Source organism: Enhydra lutris, unplaced genomic scaffold (genome assembly GCF_002288905.1).
Source record: "Enhydra lutris kenyoni isolate GAN:26980312 unplaced genomic scaffold, ASM228890v2 scaffoldscaffold27, whole genome shotgun sequence".
Lineage (NCBI taxonomy): Eukaryota > Metazoa > Chordata > Mammalia > Carnivora > Mustelidae > Enhydra > Enhydra lutris.
The window spans coordinates 1,325,832-1,331,984 of record NW_019154111.1 but is presented as its reverse complement, the minus strand read 5'-3'; positions in this window follow the sequence as shown (position 1 = coordinate 1,331,984).

Below are 6,153 nucleotides of genomic sequence, written 5' to 3'. Positions count from 1 at the left end.
TGCGACCAAACAGAAAGAGCTTGACACTTTTCCATTGCAGAAGGAAACAAACAGAAGTGGAGAATGTGGGCAGAATTGTGCCCCCAAAGAGTTACCTGTAAATCCACCTCCTAGTACCTGTGAATGCAACCTTATTTGGAAAATAGTGTCCTTGTAGGTAAAATCAAGTTAAGATGAAGTCATACTGGATTTGAATAAGCCCTGATTTAATGACTGGTATCTTTTAAGAAACATCTGGACACAGAGACACACAGGGGAGAACGCTAAGAGAAACTGGAGTGATGCGTCTATATGCCAAGGGAGGCCAGAGGTTGCTGGTGAGCTCCAGAAGCTCTGGAAGAGGCGTAGGACAGATTTTCTTTCAGATTCCAGAAAGAACGCCTTGCTAACACCTGGACTTCAAACTTCTGTGCCCCCACGACTGTGAGAGAAGCATATTTCTGTTTTAAGTCACCTAATTTGTGGTGATGTGTTACAGCAGCCACCAGAAACTAACACAGTGGTGCCTCATGCTGCCCCTTGTCCCTCTCAGCAACCACGTTGATCTTATTCATCCCAGCTTATGGAATCCCAGAATATCGGTCTAGAAGGTCTGGGTCCTCATAGGATCTTCTTTGGTCGCAGTCATAGGTTGGGGAAGAGGAAAAAAATAAGTCCTCTGTGGCTTGAATCCAGGTCTCCATCAACCAGGAATTATGGCAGATTCTTCTTCCTTGTACCTTGTACCTGGAGAAAGGTGTGTATGTCTGTGGATGTAACCTCATATAAATCCTCCGCTTCTTCACCATGAGCTCCCTGCTCAGATGCTCAACGTCTGACCTCCACTATGTTCACTTTACTGAAGCAGTTCCCCCAAGAGCAGATGTGTTTTCATAATCGGGACATCTAGTGGTTGGCGTTCTCACTGACCACTCAGTGGCACTGGCTAATACTGCTGTCCTGTTCCCTGAGACTCTCACCACCAGTAACGTTATGGCCAGAGCCAACGTCATCACCTTCAATCTGCTGACCCATTCACTTTCTATCCTTCCCTGACCTCTTCTGAAACTGCAGATATTTCTTGTGTTTTTATCTTTGGTTCTTACCATCTATCTATTTCTCGTCAGAAAATATGTTCATTCCCAAGATAATAGGTAAAGCAGTTACAAGCTTTGGCTCTGGAGGGAGGCTATCTGGGCCTGAATCTTAGCTTTGTTTGCTTACTAACTGTGAGATAGGGCAACACATCTCAGACATCATTTCCTCATTCATTAAGTAGGGAAAAAAGTGTCTAGCACATAAGGTTGTCCCAAGGATTAAAGGAAATAACAGGTTAAATGTCTTTCAATTATTTATTATATATATGAGTTTGTGTGTGTGTGTGTGTGTGTGTGTGTGTGTGTGTGTGTGTGTATTTACGTATAATTATTTGGTAAAAGTAAGCTATTTAATTTGCAAATGTGCATAAGAGAGAATTCTTTTTTTTTTTTTAAGATTATTTTATTTTACAGAGAATGAGCGAGTGAGTGGGGGGAGGGGCAGAGGGAGAGAATCCTCAAGCAGATTCCCAGCTGAATATGAAGCCCAACATGGGGCTCAATCCCATGACCCATGAGATCATGACCTAGAGCCGAAACCAAGAGTCGAACGCTCAACCAACTGAGCCAGCCAGGCGCCCCATAGAGAATTCTTATATAGTGAGCAAAAACCAAACCTAATGTCAGATGTTGTAAATACTGAACTAAACATTTAATGATTCCGATTTTATAGTTTTCACATTTTGGAGCCAATGCTAACAGTAATATTAATTATGATTACATTTAGTTCTCAAGTGTTTCCATGGGTCCTTGAGAAAGTCCTGGGCACAGGTACTGTGCCTTCCTCAGGTACAGACGAAAAGGCCCTGGTTCTGAGGTAATGAATAAACTCAAGATCCCCCTCCCTGACAGAGCACTCTACCACTGCAGTGGTCTCTAAAACTAAAGAAGTCTTAAATTTAGTCTTTTCCTTCCAAACTAGCTCTTCTTAGGCACATTACATGAGCTCAATGTCCCTAGCTGCTACAGAGGGTGACATTTACTTCAGAGAAGTTTTGAGATGATAGAACAGGCGGTTGGTTCACAAGAGCTTGTCCTTTCCCTGCTCTTCCTGGTGTCCACAAATAGCCAGGATAGCAAACTGCACAGAGTCACAGTTGTGCCCTTCTCCCTCCTGTCCCATATCCAGCTGGTCACAGTCCCATCAATGTCATCGTACATGGTTTCCAACCATAGTGCCAGGAACCCAGTTCAGATGCTCAGTAATTCATTCCTTGACTAAACTGACCCAGTTTCTGAGTCACCAGGGCCTGATCTTGCCTCTATTCTTCTAAAGCCACTGATGTATTATTTCCCAGAAGAGAACCCCCTCCCAGAGCTTTGCTTTTCCCCACAGGGTTAAATCTGACACCTTCATCTTGGGGTTTGAGGTCTCCAGGGCTGGCTGCTCCTAACATTTTCCAGCCATGTCTCTGGCTACCTAACCTCTCTGTGCTTCCAGAATACTTGGCATCCCTGGACATGCCCTGCTTTCATTTTAGAGTCTCTTTTCATGCTCTTTCCTTCCTGTTCCCTCTCCCACCTCTTTCTACCTGTTGAAATCCTACCCTTCTAAGAGAAGATATTCATAGAAGAGGAAATTTAAATGGCCAATTAGTCTATGAAAATATGCTCAATTTCACTAGTCAGACAATTGAAAATAGAATGCATGATGTTGCCTCTAAGATTATCAAAAAGGAGGAAGGAGAAGGAGGAAGAGAAGGTGAAGAAGATAAAGGCAGATAATAATGCCCAATGTCCAAAAGGCTAGGAGGATGTGACAACAATTTGCTGGAAGGACCAAGACGCTGAGAGCAATCAACAGTGGGCAGCCCCACTTCAGAGGTGAGATCCTCAGACCAGCAATCCCTCTTCTGATTACCTTTCTTACAGAAACAAGAGCCGCAGGATTGAAGACATATGTACAAGGATGCTTGCTCACTGCCACACAGAACTACAATTGGAGACAGATAAATGCAAACCTAGAAACGGAGATAGGTGACAAGGAAGGTTTTCCAGAACCATCTATGATTTCTGTGGGTGCAACCCTCTAACCCAAAGCCATACCTATCCCACTTCTGCATGCTACCCCACCCCACAGCCTAGTGTTACAACATAAGACCCTGGGCATAGTCCCCAGCCAGCCATGCATACCTACCCCCTAAAGAGCTGCCCATCAGACCCCTCCTCTCCGGGCCCTAGTCACTGCCAGGGCTGGTACTCCAGAAACACTCAGAGCAGAGAACTCACATTTTTTTGTCTCACTAACTGTATTTCAAGCTAGTTCATGGGGGAGCTGTCTGTGGAAAATTGACAAAGGGATGGGAAGATGGCCTGGAGATTTGAAAAGTAGGGCACCAGAATGAAGAGGGCTCTTCCTGTGGAGTTGCCTCCTTCTACCTGCCAGGGTTTGGTGAGGAACATTCAGGCTCCCCTCCTCTTGGCCAGTTTCCCCTGTCCTGCTCCACGAGCGGGACTGCAATGCAGCCTCAGCCTGATACAAACGCTGCATGCGTGGCAAGCCAACATCTGAGAGGGAGAATGTTTGGATAAAGGATGATAATCTGTATCATAGAATATCACATCACTACTACAAAGAATGAGTTAAATCTGTTTTGCATCTATGTAGACAACCCTTGATATACTTTAAGTAGAAACCTCACATCATTGTAATTTTAGGACACAAGTCCATTTTTGTAGGGATAAAGACAGTAATAATAGTACTAGTAATTTTAGTAGGAGTAATCACAATACACTGCTTTCTAGGTCCCAGGTATTATTATAAGTTTCTTTCATAGTATTTACTTCTGACAACAAACCTGTGAGTTTGTACAATCACTATCTATTTTATAGGTGGGCAACAGCAAACAAAACAAAAAATGTGATGGCCAGAGAATGTGTTACTTGCTCAAGTCACACAAGTGTGAGTAGTGGATCCAGGATTCAAACCCCGAAAATCTTGTACTGAGTCCACATGCTTAAGTACCAGAAATATACAAGCCTGTTAAGGACCAGGGTTTTAGGGGTGCCTGGGTGGCTCAGAGGGTTAAGCCTCTGCCTTTGGCTCAGGTTATGATCTCAGGGTCCTGGGATCAAGCCCCACATCTGACTCTCTACTCAGCAGGGAGCCTGCTTCCCCCTCTCTCTGCCTGCCTCTCCGCCTACTTGTGATCTCTCTCTGTGTGTCAAATAAATAAATAAAATCTTAAAAAAAAAAAAAAAAAGGACCTGGATTTTATACACAAGAGAAAAATCTATGGAGGCCATATTTCAACATGCCAACATTAACTGCATTAGGAAGGGAAGAGGTGAACCGTATTCTTTCTCCTTAACCAGGTCTGCATCCTTTGAATTCTTGTATATGTTACTGTTACAGTTAAAAATACCACAGGTAATAGAACTTCAAACAAGCAAGTAAACACACTTTAAATGATGGAGTATATACATTAATGGATTGCTCAACTGATCATATCTCACCTAAAATGCATTTTTTCATCAGTTAAGCATTTATCTACTAAAAAAGTTGATTTCCTTCTCTGTGGGGTCCTTTGAACTTTGCAGCTGGTTCTGTTCCCACTTTAACCAGCTATATCCTTGACTCCAACACTTGACTTTTTAACCGAATGCTTCCTGTTTATGCTGGAATCCCTGTTTGCTACTCCAGCTTGGGGACTTCAGAGGAACAGCCTGAAGTGGGGGTGGGGTGGGGTGGGGAGATCCCTTTTATTTCTCTCCCTCTCTTCGTCCTTTGTTCTCCTTCCATGGCTTCTGCTTTCTCTCCTCTATGCCAACTCTGGCCTCTTTCGGCTTGCTGGAACTCAAGACACCTCTAAAGCAGAAGGTACCTCAGGCACAACCTATAACTCAGGCAGAGAGCTTTACAAATCCCCTACTCCTATCACAAAGAGCCCCATGCAACCTAAATGGGGTTTCCCTTTAAGAGATGTATTTGGAAGGGAAGGAGGGTAGCAGGCCTGTCTTGGGTATTGCACCACATCCTGCTTTATAGTTTGATTTCAAATCCAAGTAGAGTAAGTATCTGAGATTAGGGGTATGTGTGGTTCTTCGGATTCCCCAGGAGAACGAAGAGGTGCTCCGTGGTGGATAACGGGGAGTGATGGATGGTGTCAAGGGCAGACCTAGGATCACTTCTTCAGTAAAGAGCTACCCTGGCCTTGACAAATGATTACTCACACAGACATCCAGTCCTATAGGTCTTCTCCTCTTCTTGCCATATTCTTCCATGAACCCCTTATTTCTTTTTCCGTACACATCCAATACCCTGTCCAATGCCCGTCAACTTCTACTACGCTAGAATTGGGGTGGGTTCACCCTTCTTTTGTATTCTGTTCTACATATTCCCAGATCAATCTTATTTATTTTTCATTGAAAAAAATGGTTTAATTAATATATTTTTAAAAATGTGAAATACAGGGGCGCCTGGGTGGCTCAGTGGGTTAAAGCCTCTGCTTTTGGCTCAGGTCATGATCCCAGAGTCCTGGGATCCAGTCCCACATCGGGCTCTCTGCTCAGCGGGGAGCCTGCTTCCTCCTCTCTCTCTCTCTGCTTGCCTCTCTGCCTACTTGTGATCTCTATCAAATAAATAAATTAAAAAATCTTTTAAAAATATGAAATGCATATGGAAGAACAATACTTTAAAAAAATTAAACAGATTCCTATATACCTACTACCCAGCTTAAAAAACAAACCATTACCAATAATTTTGAAGACCTTCTTGTGGTCCTCTCCAATACCCCCCATTCCCATAAAAGTAAGCATGATTTAAAATGCTGTTTTTCTATTCCCCTATTCCTGTCTTACTACGCTCCCTTCTCAATTCCTGAGTCCCCCAGGGCCTCTCTCTCACTCGAATTTGCTCATTTCTCTGACCAGGGAACTCCCAGGAGAGCAGCATCATGGGGAGCACAAGCCCCTGAGTGTTGACCAGCCTGCCTCCCAGAGGACAGTGTCCTAAGAAATGGACAACGCGGGACACAGGTCGTTCTTAAATTCGAGGGGTTGTCCATACTGAGTTCTGGTGTGGGATCCTCTCTGCTCCTCTCCAGGCCCTCACCCCAGCCAGACTTTCCTACACAGG